Source organism: Lacerta agilis, chromosome 7 (assembly GCF_009819535.1).
Source record: "Lacerta agilis isolate rLacAgi1 chromosome 7, rLacAgi1.pri, whole genome shotgun sequence".
NCBI lineage: Eukaryota > Metazoa > Chordata > Lepidosauria > Squamata > Lacertidae > Lacerta > Lacerta agilis.
The window spans coordinates 52,482,925-52,505,692 of record NC_046318.1 but is presented as its reverse complement, the minus strand read 5'-3'; the positions used below and the strand labels follow the sequence as shown (position 1 = coordinate 52,505,692).

Genomic DNA, 22,768 nt, shown 5'->3' with positions numbered 1-22,768 from the left:
CAAGTTGTGAGCTTTTACATGGGTGGAAGATAAAATTGTAAAGGTTAACATGAACATGCCATCACCAAAGAGGACATTAGATCTGAAGTGTTGGTAGGCATTAGGTGTTTCTCTTTGGGGTTAAGTTAACTTAATGGAAATAAAAATTTCAACTCATGTGATTTATTCAATTAGAGGCCTCCATGTGAATGGACATTTGCCCATTTTATTTATTTATTTTTTTGTAAAACAAGTGTTATATTCTGCAATTTTCTATTTGATAGGAAATGACAACTTAGCTCATTTTCAAAACTACTGTTGCCAGCTGAACAGGGAGCTTTCCACTTTCCTAACCTTTCCATTTACCATGCAGTCCTCTTAATTTTACAGACTATTAGGCAGCAGCCCAACACCTCTTTTAAGCAAGTGAAAAATACCATCATTACTATATGCAACAAAAACAGAGAGATGATGGTTTGCTTACTGCTAATTCTGCAAAAGCTATGTGGAGGAAATTGGGCAAAGAATTGCAATTTGATCCATTTATTTGTTTTATTTGTTGTTCAGTCGTTCAGTCATGTCCGACTCTTCATGACCCCATGGACCAGAGCACACCAGGCATGCCTGTCTTCCACTGCCTCCCACAGTTTGGTCAGACTCTTGTTGGTAGCCTTGAGAACACCGTCCAACCATCTCTTCTTCTGTCGTCCCCTTCTCCTTGTGCCCTCAATCTTTCCCAGCATCAGGGTCTTTTCCAGGGAGTCTTCTCTTCTCATGAGGTGGCCAAAGTACTGGAGCCTCAGCTTCAGGATCAGTCCTTCAAGTGAGCACTCAGGGCTGATTTCCTTCAGAATGGATAGGTTTGATCTTTTTGCAGTCCATGGGACTCTCAAGTCTCCTTTTGTTTTATTACATACATTTAAATACTACTCCATAACAAGGCAGTCTCTAACCACAGTGCAAAGGGCACTATCAGTCCTGTGCTCAGCACTTCGGAAAGCCCTGAGCACAGGACTGCAAAATGCTTCTTTCTTCTCTCTCCATCATGTCAAAGTGGAGAAAGAAGTTTGCCTTTTGCAAGCTTTGGCCGCGAGCAAGACTTTTCCCACTTGCAGACAATGCTTGCAAATAAATAAATAAATAAATAGGCTGCTTCCTTTGGTTTTGTGCACCTGTTCCCACTAGGGAAGAGGCACACACAGCCAAAGTGAGCAGTACTTAACCTCCCACTTGTCAGCTGACAAACAGGTAGGTTAAGTCCTTTTGCTTTGGCTGTGAGTACCTGTTCACTGCTGAGAACAGACCCTTGTAGGTGAGGCAGAACTGAACCCCATTCTTCCATCCATTGGCTGGTGCCACAAGTGACACAAGCTGACTGAGAGGTTGGTATGGATTGAGGGAAATGGCCTCATGGTCCAGATTGGACCTCCAAGATTACTCACATGCCACAGATGCCCCACCCATGGTTTAAGCATAGATTTATAAAAACAAAATAAAATCCAACACAGATGAGCCAGGATCCCAGGCTAGAGATTTAAAATATGCTCTCATCAATTCCACATTCCCCCACCCTTAGGGACTAAAAACCTGAAGAGACAGTGAAAAATAGTAAAAACAAAATAAAATTAAAAATGCTTACCCAAACTACAAGAATTAAGGCTGCTGTCACTACAATCTTACTGGATGGAGAAGAGATAGTTGCAGTTTGACATATAGAAGAAGAAGAGAAGAAGAAGAGTTTGGATTTGATATCCCGCTTTTCACTACCCGAAGGAGTCTCAAAGCGGCTAACATTCTCCTTTCCCTTCCTCCCCCACAACAAACACTCTGTGAGGTGAGTGGGGCTGAGAGACTTCAGAGAAGTGTGACTAACCCAAGGTCACCCAGCAGCTGCATGTGGAGGAGTGGAGATGCGAACCCGGTTCCCCAGATAACGAGTCTGCCACTCTTAACCGCTACACCACACTGGCTCTCTACACCACATATAGAGGTAATAAACAGATTTTATATCGACCGAGGGATTGTTAGGGGGCAGGAGGGGCTTTTTGATGAGAGATTATCACACTTGTTCTGGTATGTTTGCATGTTCTTATATTGAAATTCGGTAAAATAATTAATCAGAAATAGTATTGCAGTAGAAGACATGAAGTAAAACAAATCAGTAGATATGACACAAAAATGTAAATACAGAAGTGTGGCCCTGGAAAATCTTTGGCACGGGGACATCCTATTTACAAAATCTAATGGAGAAGGTGAACTTCGTTTTGAAATTTCTTATTCTGTTGTACAGATCAATCCTATCACTTCATCTCTTTGGGAGCCCTGCTTATTTATCACATTATGAGAAAATCTGACTAATCATTCTTATCAGCCTGATAGAAGGCAGAATGAAGAAGACTTTGATATGGAGAAAAGGAAAAGTGAGCATGTAGACATGGAAGTTCTTGATGTAGTTAAAATTGATCCAGAGGAGAATTAGTAAGGTCGTTGCTATCTGATGGCTGTTGCGAGCTCTCCGTGAAAATTAATTTGCGTATTTAGACCTTTTCCTTTCCCCTTAAGAAATTCACACAGGAGTCATCAGGAGTCAGATGTTTGGTTTGGTTTTTGGCAGAAATTTAGGCCACAACTTTATTGATTACAATCAAGTGAGTGGTTGCATAGGTTCTGGTTCGACTGTCTCCCTGCACCCCTGCAGGCAGCGCTGTCCCAGAGCCACGTTCATAGGACAGCCAAAGGATGAACACCAGGGACAGCTGATGGAGGGAGCACCAATCAGCTGCCCTGATGTCCCCTGGACTCGGGCGCGGGCCGAACCCCTTTCAGGGTTCAACAAACCAGTGAGTCCCTGGATTCCTTTACTGGAATACCCTTCATTGCATAGGCGTGGCCACATCACGTGCCATGCCTATCACCTGAACCAGAGCCTATCCGCCACCAAGAGCACAAGCGCTCGCCGCCAACCTCTCACCCTTGTAACCAATCCCTCAACCCCACTGACACAGAGGTCACCCATAAATCATTCCCAAATACAGACAGGTGAACACCATCAGGCCTGTAAATGGATGCATTGCGATAGGTGATGCCTGGGTGGCATATGAGGGCTCCCCCCATGGACAAAACCTTTCTGGCCACCACACTCTGGACGCGTTTCCTGCCCCTCTCGGTGGCAGCTGGGCAACAACTCCCTCTCCATGCACGCCTCTGCAAGAGTTGCAACCAAAATATTTTGAATCTAGGAATAGTTGCCACCAACTCTTCCAAGTCCTCCTGCATGCGGGTCCGCAGGCTTAAGCCAGGAACTTCCTGCAGGTCGTTCTTGCCCAGCTGGAGCACCATTGCAGCAGGCATGTTCACAATAGACAGCCTGCTCTGAATCATTGGGAGAAGCTCCCCCCAACACATTCCTTATCTGGAAATCCAGGACAGCCGCACATACTCAGGAAGCCTGAGCTGGTGTCCAATTCCAGACTCTGCCGCCCTCCTGCTGGCCCGATGCTGTGCCCGACTATCCAGATGTGCAAGGGAGGTGGACCTACGAATGAACAAAACACAATTACTGACTGCACCTCAGCGCCGTTTCCGAACGTACCCTTTGTAAGCTTCAGATTTCCAATGGCCCAGGTCCTTGATCCTGTCTACCAACAGGCCCAAGTGCACAGCTGTGGTAGTTGCCCCAATGCAGAAGGAGTGAGGTGCAAATTCAGTGGCCTGCCAGCCGCATGCTGCTACTGCCATACGCATTACTGCAGCAAACTGGTGCCTCTTCAGAGGTGAGTCATCCTCATGAATGAGGAGGGGGCCATCCCCAGGAGGGCGAAGGGACAAATATTTCCGGACATCCTTAACTGGACAAGGGCCAGGTTCAACAGTGGCCGTCAGCCTCATCAATGTGCCTCTGCCCAACTGATCCATTTTCGAATTGCGTATGGTGAGCAACAGCTCAGAATTGGCCAATTGGATGTCCTGCAGGAGTAAACCTCTGGAAACTCCACCCTGTGGTGCCTCAAGCGCCCACACGCAGTGCACCAAAGAAAGTTATAGAAAATGCTGCCGAAAAGAGTCTCGCCTCATAGGTAGACCAACAAATTTGCCTCAATTTACTGCGCATAATGCAAAGCATATCAAAAGTAATTGGTTTTCTGGCTGGGGCTTTCGATGGTTGCAGCCTAGCCCAGCCTTCCAATGCTTTTCACACTACAAATTTAGAGCAGGGGTCCCTTGAATAAAGGGACTTACAAAAGAAGGAAATGGCTGATGATTGGATTCGAATAGACTTCACGGCCCAGCCCAAGCAGTGTAGGTGTGCTAAATATTGCAACACCTCCTGTGTATTTGGGCAAAGGGCCTCCTGTACTCCAGGGCACTGGGCCCTGAAGGCCAAAAAGTCCATCCAGGCCATTTTATAAGACTGGATGGTGGGTGTGGATATGGATGCAATTACTCCCTGCATTACAATTTGCTGCCAAGGCTCCAGAGGTGCGGAGGGAAATATTCCGAAAGATGCCGGGCTGCTGGAGCTAAGGTACTGAAGCACTCTATCTGAAAACAAGACAAAGCATCAGCAATTTCATACTGGTGCCAGGAATAAAACGGGCAGAAAAACACAATGTTAAACTTGGAGGCATCGCAACACAAATGTGTGCAACAAGGAGGAGACACTTTCAGAGCGAGAAGACTGCCTGGCCAACACGCTCACCACCGCCTGGTTGTCAGACCAGAAGCAGACGCACTTTTCCTGGAACTCACAGGTCCAGATGTGCACCGCTACTACAATGGGGAAAAACTCAAGAAAGGTTAAGTCAAAAGAATGGCAGTACCCTGTCAGTGCTCGGGCCATTCTCAGCACACCAGCAGCCCCTAAATAAAGCCCCAAATCCTAATGAGCCAGCAGCATCCGAATGGACCTGGAAATCAGTTTCCAATTTTAAAGTGTACTGCCACAAGGATATTCCATGATATCCTTCAAGGAACTCTAACCAATTGTGCAGGTCTCTCTGAGCCAGCAAAGCTCATGAGTAGTGTTCTCATCTACCTCTGAGTCCCATTGTGCATTCTCAAAAAAATAGGAACTTAGTCAAAGTGAAGAAATGGATGCTCTTTCTGTATGTGGTCCAATAAATGCTCCTTGTCAAAAGCTTTTTAGCTTTTCTGTAGGTATGGCATCAAAACTGGCACAATCCACAGGGGCGGGTGGAAGAATCCCTGTGAAAGGACTCATTAATTTCATGGATTGCACCCAGTAGCAGACCTGGAATCCATAGCAATGTCACATCACAGACACTTTATGGGTCTTAGTTGGCACCATTTAGATAACTTAGTTATGTATAACCACTGAATCTCAGATAAAACATTTTTTACATTAAAGATCTGTGGTACGATTGTTCACTTTACATCAGCTCAGTGGTTGATTATGATGATAATTTTCAAATTAAGGCAAAATACTTGTTTAAATTCGGTGAGTTCCAGACAGTATTCAAAGAGTGAATCACGGGATATTAATAGAAGAATGCCTTGGGAGAAACTAGTCAACCTGTCTAAATCTATTCAATGAGTCATATTTTAGTCTCAAATCCTGACTTCTCATACATATAATCTCAGTAAACCCATTTTTACAAGTAACTTCCAGAACAAACTTTAGAATATTACGTACTTACTTAAATGAGAAACACTATACTTTCAGTGTACTGTTGCCACATAGTAGGTGTGGGGAATTGGATTTGGCCCGGGGCCCAGATCCTTATCTCCACACACCCCTGCGAGTCATGTTTCACAAATGAGTGGGGCCATTTCTCAGTCACCTAATCTCACAATGAGGGCTTCACCAGTACCAGCAATTGGCTGATTGTTGGTGCTGGGCAGCCTTAGGCGCAGTGCATCCTAGTGCACACAATCAGCTGACCGTTGGCACTGGTGAAGCCCTTCATGCAGCACTACTCAAGTCTTGAAAGTCTTGAAAAATCAGTTGATTGTCCTTCCTTGGGAAACCTTGTTCACAAGTGCTGGCAATCAGATGGCAGTTGGCTCTTGGGACACGCTGCACAAGAGACTTTTCAGTATCTCCAATCAGCTGAAGTAGAAATTGCTTCCAAAACTGCATTCAAAAAAATGTGTATTAAGAAGCTAGTGAATTTTCCTGCGGATTTCTCTTTATTTAGAAAATTGCTGTGGAAAATATGGAGAATGGAATTTAAGATATGGGAAAATGAGAAATTGAGAGAAACTGAAATTTACACATCAGTCCATTCCTGCATAAGGCAGGGTGTTTTTGGTAGTGTCACCCTGCTTTTCGAACTCCTTTCCAGGTGGCATTTGATATTTAAACACCTGTTGGAAATGTTTTTGTTTATCGAGGCATTTAATCTGTGGTTAGTTTTACATCAGGAGGGCATCCCATCTGCTTAGGTATTTATTGTTGCTGCCCTGCTGTATTTTTAGTGTCATGCCATGATTTTATCATTTTAATGATTTACTATGTGAAGCTGCCCTGTGCTGCAGTTTGGAAATGACCTAAAGAGTAAGTGAATAAATAAATGTGCCACTTATCCGACATATTTCACAAGGGTGATGTGGCCACAAGATCAATACACCACCCCATTCTCATAATCAGCAGATTCCTTCATCTTTTTTGACCAAGTATTAGAAATTGATCTACCTGCAAGTGGGGAGCTGGGTAGGGAGGGCAACACTTTCACATGTAGCAGATGGTGCTGCCATTGCTATACACTCTGAGGAAGATTCTCTCCAAAATCCTGGCTGCCTGCCTATGCTCCACTACATGTGTATGTAAAGAGGAACATGTCCTAGTTTCCTTTGCCTTGCTGACTGCAGTTTTCAAATAAGGCAAAGTGGGTGAAGTATAGGGCAGGGAGTGAGAGAGGAGAGTGGGATAGAGGGAGGTAATGTATAAGAAGAACTCAGAGCATATCGCTGAGTCAGAGCCAGCATGGCCAATGCTCAAGGGATTTTGGCAGTTGAAGTCCAAATGGTGATGAGGACCATACATTGGGCAAGGCAGGGATGGGTGGCTGGATAGATAGATAGATAGATAGATAAATAAATAAGAGTACATCCCACAAAATGGTCTCTTGGTGTTTGCTTTTAATTTCTTTTTTGTTTTAACTTGCTTTTAACTTTTTATTATTTTATTATTTTGCTTTATGTTTTTACATTGTTGCATACCATTGTGATATATGATACAGTAGTATACAAATATTTTTCTCGATCAATGAATAATAGTTTAACAGCACCTGGAAAGCTACAGATTCTCCACCCCTGGCCTCTACTAAATAAGATAAAAACATTAAAAACACTACATGATTGTGCACATGCCTGTATCATATCATTTGCACTATTGTTTTCTGATGGCTTCTAGTTGAGTTGCAGCAATTCAATCAGCAAGGTGCACAGCTGTCTTCTGCTTCACATTTGCTGAACTTCAACTGTGTCAGAGATGCTGGGTTTAAACCTGGAACCTCTTACATGCAAAATCTCTACTAGTAAGCCACTAATCTCCCATTTTTGTGAGCATACAAACTTAAAGATAGACACATTTGCATTGAGAACAATGAATGCACCTTCAGACCAGCCTCCTTGCTCTGAAGTATCTAAGCATATATTCACCCTTTGGTTTCATCTCAAGGGTACCTTGGAGGAATCAAACAGCATCTGGGGTCTTCACTTGAACAGGAGAAATCTGGCATATCCCATTGCTTTTGAAATCTCTGACTGAAACAAGTAAATGCCTTGCTTTCGCTGTTTCCATCTGGGTTAGTAATTTTAGCTTGTATATTTTCTTGACCCTGGTATTACATCTGAAGATGTCATTTCATTCATTTTTCTGAAGTAATGGTTTTAATTGTGATGTTAGTCATTCATCCCTCCAGTACCATCTCATAAGTGGCTTCAACTGTCTTGATGGAAGGCAAGGCTTCAAGAACAGCAGCAATTAGGAAGGTAAAAAAAAATCATGTTAAAAAACAACAACTCAGAACCCCAAATAAATTAGTACTGTTCTTGAAAATACCTGTAAACAGTGGAGGGGGAGAAACCCAAAAGATTGCTTTACAGCTGGGATCCAAATAATTTAAGGTTTCTGTGTAGGAGGACTGATCCTTTAAGATTCCCTTCTGTTCTGGAGCAAGATTTTGGTCCTATCTTTATTCTGGGCCATACCATATTAATAGAATCATAGAAATGTAGAGTTGGAAGAGATCCTGAAAATTGTCTACTCCAACCCCCTGAATTTAAATGAAAGCATCCCTGACATATGGCCTTTTTAACCTCCAAGGAAGGAGGGTCTGGCATCTTCTGAGGGAGTCCATTCCATCACCGAACAGCTCTTACTGTCAGAAAGTGCTTCCTAATATTTAGTTGGGATTTCCTTTCTTGTAACTGGAATCCATTGGTTCAGGCACCAGCCTTTGGAAAAGCAGAAAATAAGCTTGTTCTGTCTTCCATGAGACAGCCCTTTAGACATACCCAACTCCCACAATCATTGCTCATGAGGCTTGGTTTGTAAACCCTTGATCATCCTCTGCACACTTGTCAATATTCTTCTTAAGTTATGGCACCCAGAACTGGACACAGTACTCCAGGTATGGTCTGACCAAGGCAGAATAGAGTGGTACTATTACTTTCCTTGATTAGGACAAGCCCATGCAAGGATTCCCGGTAGCAGAACAGGATTCCCCCCCCCCCTCTCTTCCCCCCACATGCACTCAGTACCCTCTCTAAATCTGTTCCGGAGGCTTAGGAAAACCCCTAGAACAGAGCATGAGCAGAGGGAGATCATTTTGTCAGGCAAGCAGAAATGCTTGTGCTGACAGCATTATCTCCTTAGCACTATATTGAATCTTGAGTTTTCAGAAAATAACATTCTTTCCCTTTTTCTTTCTCAAGTCCAGCTTGCTAGATGCAAACATAGCCTTGCATGGTGTTATTAAAATATACACCTCCTGGACTGCCATCCCAACTTACATCCTCATATCAGCCAGCCCACTCCCCTCTAGTACCTGCTATGGTGTCCACAAAACATGTCAGTAAATACTGTCTCAAAAATCCACAATGTACCAGAAAGTGTTTGCTCTTCCTGTTTAGATCCTGTTTGCACTGGTTCAGTCTCTCCTATAATGAACACCCTCATTCAAACATCCTCACATTTCATTGGATGCTAAGATTGGATACCCACCCGCCTATCGGTTCTGAACAGAGGAAAGGTGAGATGTATGTTCTTTTTCATAATGATGGAGGACAGAAGTTGCTTGGATGCAAAGGATCCAATAGCAAGCTATTTTACACTTACACACACTTGCTTACACTTACACACTTTTACACACACACACACACACACACACACACAGCCTCTTTACCAGCATATGATATATTTTAAAATGTAATTGTCAGCTGGCAATACGCAATATATTTTATATTAATGCAAATGACCACAGCACCATGTTACATCATGTGAACCCCATTAGCTAAAATTACTTATTATTGTTTCATTATTAAAATCATCTGATACTGAAAAAGAACTCAAAACAGGTAATAAAAACCAAGCATCTAGCAGTCATGAGGCATCACGGCTGCAGCTTCTTCCTTTCCAAACAGAACATCTACCACTTGACATGTGACTAATGCGCGTGAGCTAATTTACACTCGGTTTTTATTACAGAAGGATTACTTTAGGAAGAAATCACTAACTCTTATTTAAAGAGGGAAATGTATTTTGCTATTGCTAGCATTTTCAAAATGGTGGAAGACTTGAAATTAAATTACATCAGATTCCTTTATATTATTCTGCATTAGCTTCTCTTTTATTTACTGTCATCTTGCCAGCGTGATATCATCCTGGCTGAAGAGGAATGGCAATGCTATTTATATTGTGCTGCACTGTCCTTTAATTGACCTTGTTTCTGCAGTGGAATGGCGGCTTTTCCTCAAGCTGCCAGGCTCTTTTTATTGCTGCATTTTGACCATGCACTAGTGGTTCTTTGTGCTGCCGCTAAGTTCAGGAATCAATACTGCATTCCCCGCAGCCAATAAAGGAAAGCTGACAGCATGAATTAACTGAATGTAGCCAGTTGCATGGAGGGCCATTGTCTTTAACGAAAATTGGGACGATTACCAGCTTCCATCACTTAGTGGAGGCTTTAATGCAAAGCGCGAGGTTGCGGTAATTTAATCTTGGCCCGCTGCTCTGACACACTCCCCTTTGCTACCGCTTTGTGGAGGCCAAGCTATTAATGGCTGCAAACCAAAACACGTAGGAGACAAAGGCAGAGAGACACAGGCACACAGAGGCAGCAGCTACTTCTGATTTAACAGAAGTTGTCTGGTAGTGTTTACAGATATTGGCAGGCACCATTCTTTCCCCAAAGAGTGCTCGCCACTGAAGTAATCCACAGGACATGAGCCAAACCAATCTGGCCTGAACCCCTCCACAGACTGCAGGGACAGCTATGAAGAGGGAAGGAAGAATGTTGGGGAGAGGCCATATTGCTCCTTATCTCTTGCGCTTCCCAGTTTGGTTGAGATGTTTTACATCCGGAGATGCGCTGGGAGGATACACAGAACAGGCCTGGGCTAATTAAATGCAAACTTCATAGTTTTTGCTTGCTGCCTTTGCTGGTGGTGATGCTGAGAGGACAAATGAAATGGCATTTCGCAAAAAGTAATGGGTTTTACTCCAGGTGCAATGAAATTGAAAACTGTAGTTCCAACTGACAGGTAATATTGCTCATTCGAATGGTTTTAAGCTCAGTTATTTAAAGGGGCAGTGTATTAGTCACAAACCATTTAACACAAGCTTTTAACTTGTTTTCACATTTGACAGTGGTAGGGGAGTCTGTCTGAGAAGTAACATTTTGAAAGCAATCGCGCTCTAAAGTTTTTATCTCCTCTTTGTTTGCTGTGAAGTAGTAAGGCAGGTAATGGTGTTGTTGCCTGCTTGCCCCGCTGTATAAGGCAAAACTGGGAAAGGAGGCCTCATTTGTGTGAACTGGAGAGCTGCTCTGTCCAAAGGATGACGAAGGCCAAGCCAGGTCAATTGGCACTAGGATACTTCACACATCCATGGGGAATCAAAGGGAAAAGGTTGTGCTGCCTTGCTTCGAACAGAATAATTACTTTAAGGTGTCTCTTATGGTGGTGATAATGAGAAGAGGATGTTTTTATTATCAAACCACTTTTATCCACTGATCATGAAGAACACAAATGGATTTGGTCACCACACTCCAAACACAATATAAAAGTTTAACATACCCTCTAACACTTTGAACCCAAAATCCAGGATGCCATCTTCCCAGATGTGATCTTCCCATTTTTATCCAGCAAGCATGAAGGCCATTTTGGTTACCATGGTCTCACACAACGCCCCCCCCCCCCGCAATAAAAAATAGTTTTGGGGGCACAGTGTCTTATAGGCATAGGATTCAATAAACAATTTTTAAAAACCTAGATTTCCATAACTTAACTCAAATATAAGGTAAATGTATCAGCATTCAGAGCAATAAGCACCTTCTTCCTTCAGTGGAAATACTGAAGTGAGTGTTTGACAGATGGACTGAGTAGAGATGTTGTAAGAACCCCAGAAAACATATTAAACATCGCTTTGGTTTGGTGGTGAGTTTAGATGTTGGAGATCTAGCATTAAATACCTGCTCAGTAATGAAAGTCATTGAGTTGTTTTGCGAAAAGCATTTCTCAGCAGCTTGATTCATCACAGAGCTGCTGAAAAGATCAATGAGACAAGAGAATATTAAGGTACTTTTATACACCAAAAAGTGCTATAGAAATTATTACAAATACAGTGTGCAGATGTAGGGCTATTTATGAGTCAATGAGTTCTGACCTTGTATGTTACTGCTCTGATGGACATCAATAAAAACATATTAGGGATTTCAGCATGAACAACCATTATCCCTATGAGACACAAGTTCCACAGTGTCTCTCAGAGTGCCATTTAAGCATTAAGACAAACACATCAAGGGAAATGTTTTACAAAAGTATTCAGTACTTAACTCAGTGTGGCCCTCATAGAAGACCCCATAACAAGACACAGAATAGGGCTGCAGGGACACAGCTCTGGCCCCTTCCTGAGGTTGCATGGTACTTCTGACCTCATCCTTGATGACCCCATTTTATGCACAGAGAAAGCCTACACATATAGACCTCTATGCACATAGGCTTTCCTGGCATTCTGGACTGTTGCATGATCGAGGTCCCAGAAGATGGAGAAAGCCTGCATGTAGCCACCACATGACCTCACATGTGGGGTCAGAGGTGCACCCCCCACTGTCCTGTCTGTGCTGCACATGTGAGGGGGCTAGAGTTTTCATTTGAAAGAAGGATCCAGCCTTAGGGCTGCTGAGAATATCAGTCAGTTCACAAAAATGTTATAATTCTAATGCAGTGTGCTATGCCTCCCTAACACATTTTAAAAAAAAATGAAAATATGTTTCGTACAATGTGAAAACACTGACAGCTAGGGAGTTTGGCAATGTGAAAAATGACTTTTTAGAAAGAAAACAAGGACAATACACATTCAGCTTTGCTTTGAACGTAATGAATTATTTGGATTAAAAAGAGAAAATGATGGGGAAACAAAAATAATACTAATTAACATTTCTTCAGTTCAAAAGGAATGTTGCTTTGATAAGTAGTGTTGTATATTTACAGTACACACAAGTCCTCCTGGGAATGAATGTTTATTAAAATTCAGTTACCAATTTCCATTACACACATTATTTCTCAAGCCCAACTTTCCGTGAGGAAGCTATAATGCTCCATATAATGTCACTTGATACAATCACCTTGATCCTGAACACTTAATGTGGAAGATTCATTAATTTCTACAGAACATTCAAAGGTGCTGTGAAGGCAACGTTTCTGGTCTCCACATTCTCATATTGTGGTGCAATGAAATCTGGAGCAGTGAAGGTGTGATGGATAGATGGTGTGGTCATGTACCAACTATGTGTCATTTTAATCCTTTCCCCCTCTAAAGGCTCATCCACACTTCTGTTTGTGACGTGATTTCTAGGTCTGTGACTTCCAGATGCAGATCTGAGCAGGTTGTTTTTCCCCTGCCTGCCATATTCCCTGGGAAAACCTGCTCTCTACTGCTGAATTGGAACAAACGTCAATCTGCTGAAAACTCAAATGTTTGTTCTGATTCAGTGGTAAACAGCAGGTTTTCCCAGGGGAAGTGGCAGGATTTTTGTTTTTGTTTTTTTTTGTTTTTAAAAACCCTCTCTGGTCTGTGTCTGGAAATCATGGATCTGTGCCTAGAAATTATGCCACAAACAGAAGTATGGATGAGCCCAAAGTCCATTTAAAGCAGTACCATACTGCTTTACTTCTCAGACTGGCTTCACAATCAATCCCTCTTCCCAGGGAACTCTGGGAATTGTAGTTCTGTGAGGGGAATAGGTGTCTCCTAACAACTCATAGTACCTTCAGCAAACTGCAATTCCCCGGCTTCTTTGGGGGGAGCCATGACTGTTTATAGTGTCATTATGCAGCATTAAAGGTGTAGTGCAGATGTGGCCTTGGATAAAACGCCAAAATATGAAAGCTGCAATCCTTTCTGAAGAGTATATTCTCATCTTAAAAAAATTGGACTTACACTTGCACAACTTCTTCTATTGTATTTAAAACATTTATTGCACTAACACTTTTCATTTTGTTTAGCTTGCATTTAAATACAAACACTCTTGTATAACTAGAATATCAAAGAAGTGCTTTTCACCCTCTAGAAAATGGCATCTGTTCCGTAATTTTCACCCAAACAACTGTAAACATCCCAAGATGCCTGCAGGAGCAATGATGAGATGCTCTGAATGAAATACTGAGACCTTGTCAATACATTCTAACATGTTTAAGCCAGGCTAAAGCAGAATGTTTTTTCTCTTTTTGAAGAGATTTTCAAGTAGTACTATTTATACAATTTCTACGGAATGATGTGTATATATACAAAAACTTCAGAAGCATCCATCAGTTACTATGGGTGGAGAAAAGATATCTGTATGCATTGAAGGCTCTGTCTACATGTTTTTCATTGCAACATTTCACAATGACAGTGGCTTCTATGCCAAATTATGATGACCTACATTAGCAACTCAGCTCCCAGAATATATTGAAAGCCAACACACAAGCCAAATTTTACAAGGCAAATGTAAAATATACTACTGGAGAAGCCTGATTGTCTCTATTATTTCAATTTTGGTTTTGTATGTTTAGCTATGTTCAATAGAGAAATCAGAAAATGGTCTGATGGAGATTTAAATCGAGGTAAACAGCTGCCTTAGCTGGAGTTGGCAACTTTACCATCTGAAGGTTCAACTCCCAGGTTTTGATTATTCTTTTCATTGATCTATGATTATTTCTGCTTTATTTCTCAACACATTTGTTGCATTATATCTATTCCATCTGTTTTATTGTGTTTTTTAACGTTGCAATGACCTATGGTTTTAAGCAATACATTTGAACTGTTTTTTGGAGTATTATAGAATCATAGAATTGTGGAGTTGTAACTGACACAAAGGATCATCTAGTCCAACTTCCTGCAGTGCAGAATAACAACCATTTTGATGAATATTTTGATGCTATAGCACAGAGTATTTGGAAAGACATTTACTGTAATGATGAAATATAAGTAGGGTTGCTTGACAAATTCATTTTTTTGCAAATCCGTATGAATTGACCTAATCTGCACCTTCCATATCACTGAGTAAATAAAAATGCCCTCATTTTGTTGATTTCTCACTTCTCTGAATTTTGTGGTGCCATTCTCAGCTCAAAAGCATATAAAATGCATATAAATATATCTATTTTATGATAAAATACTTTTAGAAATGCATACTTTGATAGAACATAGTTTAGAAATGTACATTTTGTGAGAAAGTACATCCATATATAGTTCAACATAACTGTGTGTGGGTTTTTGTTTTTTTTAATAACAGTTTAATGTTGAAACAGGACTTCAAATTACTTGATAAACTCAGCTGCTGCAAATGTCTATAAGCATCTAATGATACATACCGGTACATTCCTGAGAATGCCAAACTGGAAACAACCTCAAAAACTGAGTATATAAAAAGGAATCCTACACTAGGGGAAGTTAATTCATTCATTATTATTATTATGTTTTAAAGGTTTATTCTGAAACAATTCTACAGAATTTTAATTTCTACAACATGACCTAATTTATTTCTAATTAAATCTAATGAATAGGCAAACGTTAGTGTTGTTGTTTATTTGTGTTGGAATTTAATGATACATTGTGGTTGACTTTTCCATCTTGCTCTGCACCACTGGAATGAGAATCTGAAAAGCTCCCTAACTGTGAGCTGTAGCCAAGTTTTGTTCTGAAGCCAGGAAGTGGAGAGGAACTAAGTAGCTGCAAGCTCTTCTATGAGAGCCCACACATTGAGGTGGCCCCACTAAACCATGATTTTGCTTACCGTGCTGGGTGTCAGGAACGTGGCCCTCCCCCAGGGTGCAGCGGAAGAGTCAGCCTCAGAAATTGAGCTAAGTGAGCAAGGGACTGACTCTGCAGATGAGAGCTGGCTGTCAGAGTCTAGAAAGGGAAGACACTGTTAGCTCCCAAGGAGAGGGAGAGCTGGAAGGTGGCCAGAGCATTGCCAGGCAGCCAGCAGATAAGCCAGAATCTGAGGCTGTGTCTTCTGATGAGGCACGCCAGGCATTCAGTCCCTGTACTAGGAGACTGGAGAAGCTTAGAGAACAATGAAAGGGAAGGAGAAGAAAGGCGGGATTTTGGCATCCTTCCTGTTGGGAGGAAGGACGATTCAGACTGATCAACTACTGTTCATGTGAGCAGGCGGAAAGACATGCTCTGGATGTGTTTTTCTTGTAAATAAACATACATAAAACTGACAGAGAGTCATCTCTGCTTATCAGGCTGCTTGCCTGCCAGAGATCATTAGACTGAGTAAACAAGTCCTTCCCCTTACCATGCTAAAGTTATTGTGGGGAGGGGTCCCATTTATATATGATAGTAAATTTGATAGGAGGTTTAGAGAACAGCAAGAGAAGAGAATTATCTGAAGAGATTGCCTGCCTGCTCCCAATAACTTTAAGGTTTCTGAGACTTAACATAAATCAGTATGTACCGGTAAGTCAGTTTATTTAAAAAGCAGTATCTACCAGAAAGCAGGACAACTAGAAAATTCCAAATGCCATATCTTTTTAATGGTTCTTAATTTCCCCCTCCCTTTCAACATCACTGCTATAGAATGAAGCACTAGCAAATCCCATTATGTACTGGGCAAAGCTCACGTGCTTGTTCAAAGGTGATAGTGATCTGTGCCTTTATCAATCACACACTTTTCATGCTTAAGCGGCCTTTTTAAAATCCCTCTTTTAGCTACAATGATTGTTAAGTATAGCTGGTTGCTGAAAAGAGGCGAGGATAACTTTAAATGATCTTGATTTGTTTACCCTTTCAGTCTTCTTTAAGATAAGATAGGATTTCTTTATTGTCATTGTACAAGTACAAGTACAACGTTGTACAAGTGCAATGAAATTGGATGCCATCCCATAAAAACAAAACACAAAAAAACAAAAAAACACATTGTCAGCCACACATGCACATACGTACACACCCATCACAACTCTCGAAGGTCATGTTATCTGGTTACAGCATTTAAGATGGTTATAGCTCTTGGGTAGAAACTATTCTTCAATCTATTTGTTCTTGATCTAATTGTTCTATATCTCTTGCCCGAAGGCAGTCGTGCAAAAAGACTATATCCCGGATGAGATGGATCCTGTAAAATATTATTTACTTTTTTAAGGCAACGGGAACTGTATAGCTCTTCCAAAGATGGGAGAGGATGACCAATAATTTTTCAGGCTCTGGTTATGACCTTCTGTAGTACATTCCTCTCCCTGGCTGTGCAGCTGGAAAACCAAGCACAAATACAGTGGTACCTCTGGTTACGTACTTAATTCGTTCCAGAGGTCCATTCTTAACCTGAAACTGTTCTTAACCTGAAGCACCACTTTAGCTAATGGGACCTCTCGCTGCCGCTGCGCCGCCAGAACACGATTTCTGTTCTTATCCTGAAGCAAAGTTCTTAACCTGAAGTGTTATTTCTGGGTTAGCGGAGTATGTAACCTGAAGCGTCTGTAACCCGAGGTACCACTGTACAGTATGTAACCCACATAAACCAGTCATACTTAGATTCACAATATCTTGACAAAGGTTCTTTTTACCCCTAGATAACTTGAGAGAGGTTTAGGTACCCAGAGAGAACTTGAGCACCTCACTTCCACACTAGATTACTGGGGAAGGGGCATAGTCCACATTCCCATCCTAGCATCTGTCTCCTGAGGTGGTCATCTCACTCTGCCTAGTGACAAGGTTGGCTCAGTCAGAAAATAAGGCAAGTGGATTAGACTTGGCCTGGAACAAATTACTGAATGATGCCACAGTTGTTGGGCATGCTTTGCTTACATAAATAATATTTGTTTTGACTTTATTTGTGGCTTAAGTGCACGACACAACTCCACCACAGAAAATTAAAACAGAAGTTATATTTAAACATGAACTGACAAGAAGATACAGCTCTAGCAATCAGTGTCAGAGTTAGAGTTACAGCCAACTCCTGCTGGTCTACCTTTTTGTTTCTTGGCTCATGTAAGAAATCTTATAAGTAAAATAAAATAAAGTGAGTAATCACATTCTCCAGAAGGGGAGGGGGGTATGGAAGGTGATCTGCATACATTCTTGCAAATCATTTTAAATTCCTAAGAGTGGACAAGAAGCTAATGGAAATTCATGAGTGATGCTTCTTAGCATAGTAATTTTTAAACAAAACTTTCCAGGTGTAAATGGGAAAGAAAAGTCAACTTTGCTTTAACCTTCTAGACTAAACAAAATTAAAAATTAAAAAAAATCCTTCCAGTAGCACCTTAGAGACCAAGTAAGTTGGTTCTTGTTATGAGCTTTCGTGTGCATGCACACTTCTTCAGATACACTGAACCAGAAGTCACCAGACCCTTATATATAGTGAGAGAGTGGGGAGGGGTAACTTCTACACTAAACTTCTCTTCCTTGTTGTAAAAATGATACCAGAAGATTTGTCAAAGTTTGTCCGATGTTCCATGACACCAGATTGAAAGTGCCATTCTGCCATTGCTTGATAGCAGCCAGTGCAAAGTAATCATTAAGCAGACAGTATTATTTTCCTAATTAGTAAAAAAATAAAAAATAAATCTTTGGATTTCCTGGGGCTCCTTCCCGCTGAGCAATCATTTGATTTTGTTTATGTTGACAAACATGCAAGTCGCAAACTGTTTCTTTAATCATTTGACAAAAGCAAGTGTTTGCCCGTCTTACGCATGGGTTAAAGAAAACAATGGCACCCCCTTGCTCCCGGGTCTTCCTTTCTTGTGCAATTGTCACAGTGAGAAAACTGTACCAAGTGCAATATTCTGCAGCTGTGTTTTACTGTCACAGTTGTAAATATGCATCTTCAGGTAGGACTGAGAGAGTCCCCTGTCTGAAACCCTGTTGAGCTGCTGCCGGCCAGTGTAGGCAACATTTAGCTAAGGTGTCAGTGGGCTGACACAGTGTGAGGCAGCTTCCTATGATCCTAAGAAAGCTTTAGATTTTCAGACAATGATGAACATTCAGGGTCCCATTGTCACATTTTTCCCTATATGAAGATTAATATCCATGTTAGGGGGGGGTAGAGAGGAGAATTTATGAGGTGGTCTTTAACCTGAGAGAAACAGGATGACAATTCCAACATTTCTAATATATGTTTGTCCTTACTTCTTGCATTCCTAGGGTCACCACTTCTGCATCTCCCGAAAGCAGGAAATTAATCACCAAACAAGAAGACTAAAGGTTTGTGAACATATACCACTTTACGAGTCTGCCCTAGTGATCTTCAGTGAGGCCTTTCTCTTGTTTTTCCCTGCACCCACCCTCACAGGCACATTTGGTAAGAAGATGAGAGAGCCTTCTCAGTGGTTGCTCCCAGATTGTGGAAGTCCCTTCTAGCCTGGTCCCCTCTCTGATTTCCTTTCACCATCAGCCAAAGATAAATCTTTGACCACTAACTTTCTGTTGCAGCCAGGGTCTTTTATTGATGCTTGTTGCCTATTTTCTTCTCCTGTTGTGGTTTTAAGTGGTTTTAAATTGGTTTGATTCAATGTTCTTTTAAATATTGTAACTTATCTGCCTGCGTTTATTTTAATATTTATAACTGATTGGTGTATTTTCTAGCTGCATATACTTTTGATTCATGTTGTGAACTGCCTGGGGTCCTGCATTGGGAGAAAGGCAGGATATCAAACAAACAAACAAACAAACAAGCAAACACAAACGGAAACTTAGAAATGTTTATTATAATTTAATCAGAAATATAATACATCTCACTGTGACCAAATGAGCTGTGTGCATACTCAGACTGCTTTCTGATCTCTTGCTCTCCTGTCTTAGTCTTCTTTGTCTTTAAACTGGACTGGAACTGGACAGCTCTCCAAATATCCAATCCAAAGGTCCAGCTGCCCTGAGGTCCAACTGCCCTTTACCAAGGACCAAGAGTTTAGTTACATAGATATATACCTTATATACCATGTCAGACCATTGGGACATCTAGCTCATTATTGTCTATGCTGACTGGTAGGAGCTCTTTAAGGTTTCAGATGCAGAGGTGTCAGAACATTCCCAGCCCTACCTAGAGATGTCAAGAGTTGAACCTGGGACCTTCTGCAAGTAAGATTGATGTTCTACACCAAAATTTCTCCCCTTTAGTGTGGCAGACCCTGCCCTGTGGAACTGCTTTGCAAGAGAGGTTCCGTATGAGTCATCCATGCTTCTTTCCAAATGTCTTTGAAAAACCGTATTCTTCAGACAGGCCTTTCAAATATGAGATGCTTCACCAACCAGCTTTTGCCAATGTGTTTGATGCTTCTGCATAGTCCAAACTGTTCTGTTGATCAATTAATGATAAAACCAACTCCATGTTGTGTATATTTTCACACAGATGCCACATTCAAAGTTATAGTAAAAAAAAAATGAGCTGAAGGGAAAGGCTTTTTGAAAAATAATTATCGTTACCAGTTTTGGCAAGCAATGCAAATCTCCTGTAATTAAGGATTATGTAAAACTGGGATTTTAAGTACACATGGAATATTTTGCTATTATCCCTATTTTTCCTAGGAGATAATAGTGATAGCCTATCATACACAAACACCTTCCACTGCATTTTTTTTAAATTATGTGCTTAATGTTACAGGTTAATTGGTGGTGTTTGCAAGTATCTTGTTTTCACTGGTGCTTAAAATACACTGCTAGCAAATCGACCCACAACTCTCCTCAGTCAGCATCCTTACCTCCCTCGTAGTCTGCAGTTTAAATATATTAACAATGAGGGCAAATAAAACAAACCCATGTGGCCTGGATGTGGGAGAAGGAGGAAAGGATGCCTACAAAATTTGTATTACTTGCTTCTCATACTTCCAAGTCAGAGAGATGGGATGGGGAGACAAGATTCCCCTTTAATCATTTTGTCAATAGTTCAGGAAGAATGCAAGACACAATTAAAGCATATAAGCTGAAAAATCAGGGACACTACAGTCCTTCATTGCCCAGTCCCACTACTCCTTTGCAGGTGGACTAATCCTCAGATGGCTTGAATCTCTCTCTTTTTTAAACAAAACAAAAACCCTTTTCTTTTTTAAAGAAGCCTGCTTTGAATTTGTCTATCAAACTGCTCAGAGAGAGGTAGAAGCTAATCGAGAATTTGCTTTCTTTTATTCTCTCCCCAGCAGCCAGAACTCCCTGAGAGACACCTTTCATTGGTTGTTTCCATCTCCTGTTTGCTGGCATCACAGAACCCTGCCTCCCTGCAACTACATCAACATCACATGTATGAGGCTGATGGAATAAGTGATCTGAATCAGCCATCAGAACAAGCAGAGGCGTCAGTACATCAAGAGCAGTGAAGAAAAGGGGAAGGCAATGGTTTTTTTTAAAAAAAAAACCTGCCAAGCATCAGCTGAGCCCTCTAAATCTTGATTTTGCACATCTGCAGAAGCATGGAGAGAAATCACTATGCATGAGAAGCACCCTATTTATAACACTCTCACCTTCTTTCCTATGCAGCGTGAAGCTGTACAGGGATAAGCTTTCTCACCAAAGGATGCTTTTACCGATTCACTGTATCACATTTGCTGAAGGCCAACCTGGAATCCTGATGCAAGCAGAAAATATTTTTGTTTCACAAAAGACCTCCACCCAAAATGGCAATAACAACATTTATATTCCAAAGACATATTTTCCTTGTTTAAAATGTGTTATTGCAGAGGACACGATCAAGTGATAACACTGAAAATATTACACAAAAGTATCTTCTATTTCACCCATTCCCTCATTCACTAGCAACAAGAAAGTACTGTTATTGAAGTACTTTCAAAAGGCAGTTGCTAAATTGAATTTTTATATTACATTGTACAAGATTTCAGCAGTTAGTGCAATATTCCTTTTGCCATATATGCTTAAATGTATACTCCTATTTATGTATGCCACTATAAATAGATGTATGGGTCAATAGACACAGATGCATATATGACTAGATATAACTGTTTTGTGAGAACTATAGTAGATTAAATAATTTTGCATGATTGCTTTTTATTCTCCTTCTATACACAAAGAGTCTTGTACTCTCGAAAGGCAGCTCTACTAAATCATTCTGATTTCTCCATCCCTTAACCTTCAGAAGTGACCTCTAGGGACACAGAGGGCTATTGTGTAGGCAGGTAGGGAAACCCTATTGCTCAGGCAGAATTCCTCTTGCTCTTTTCCTGATCCAGCCCAATGAATTCAAACTCAAGCTCACATATTATACTGAGTACAACGTGTTTCCTGTACATACAAAAGCTTGTGTGAATGAGTGTTTGTTTGGGTAACTGTCTAAAGAGACAAATGGCAGAGTGTGCCTTCGGGGGTGAAGTAAAGCCGTTGTAGAGATACAACGTACACTTATTGTATTTGTACATCTCAACTATTTGTGTACACAGGTACATAGAGTGTACCCTCACTGGATATGAGCATGCCTTTGGGCACACCTCTTAAATTCTACCACCCCAATTAAATTTCCAAGATGTGGAAGACGTAAGATCATTCTACTGTGCATCAAGGTATCCAGTAAAATGTTTAAACACACATTTGCATTACAAAGAACTATCATATATGTTTCAAATACAAATGCTTTACAGCGTAACCCTATAGATGTGTACTCAGAAGGAACCCTTGGTAAGTTCAGTGGGGCTTACTCCTAGGTAAGCAAGTGGCTGTAGTCCTCTCTGTGAGCACACTTTCACAGTGGCGCCTCTTTTCTCTGTTCATTACCCAAATTCCATAAGGGAAATTCACATAACATCCCGTCCTTATAATGTGTTAAGTCAATCCCTGAGTCCACGCCTCTCAACATCAGTGCACTCAACACAAATGTCCCCAGCAGACACATGTTCAACATTACTGTGAAAGAGCCCTATACCCATGCAGCTGCTTATACATGCAGCTCTTACCTGTGATTGGTAACCCCGGCCAATTCATCTCACTGAAACGATACCATGGTAGAACTGTTCAGGCCCCTTCCCTATAGATCTGTTCCTTTGGAGAGAATCTGTCCATGGAACTAGTGTCACAGCCGAGGAACCAGATGGCAGCCTAACATGATCCCTGATTGGATCACCATCTGCACAAAGGTGAGGTGGGGGAAGATGACGCGGTTCCAGCATCTCGTCCCAC

The 22,768-nt window shown here is 41.3% G+C and overlaps 1 long non-coding RNA gene across 3 annotated transcripts in view; it reads left to right on the top strand.

The window, feature by feature from the left end:
* Positions 1–20,979, top strand: part of LOC117050023 — a 253,172-nt gene extending 232,193 nt beyond the window's left edge. For all 3 annotated transcript variants that reach the window (XR_004427045.1, XR_004427043.1, XR_004427044.1), the window contains 2 exons: positions 18,797–18,856; positions 20,785–20,979. This is a non-coding gene — a long non-coding RNA (uncharacterized LOC117050023). The remainder of the gene's footprint in view (positions 1–18,796; positions 18,857–20,784) is intronic.
* Positions 20,980–22,768: the final 1,789 nt, after the last annotated feature.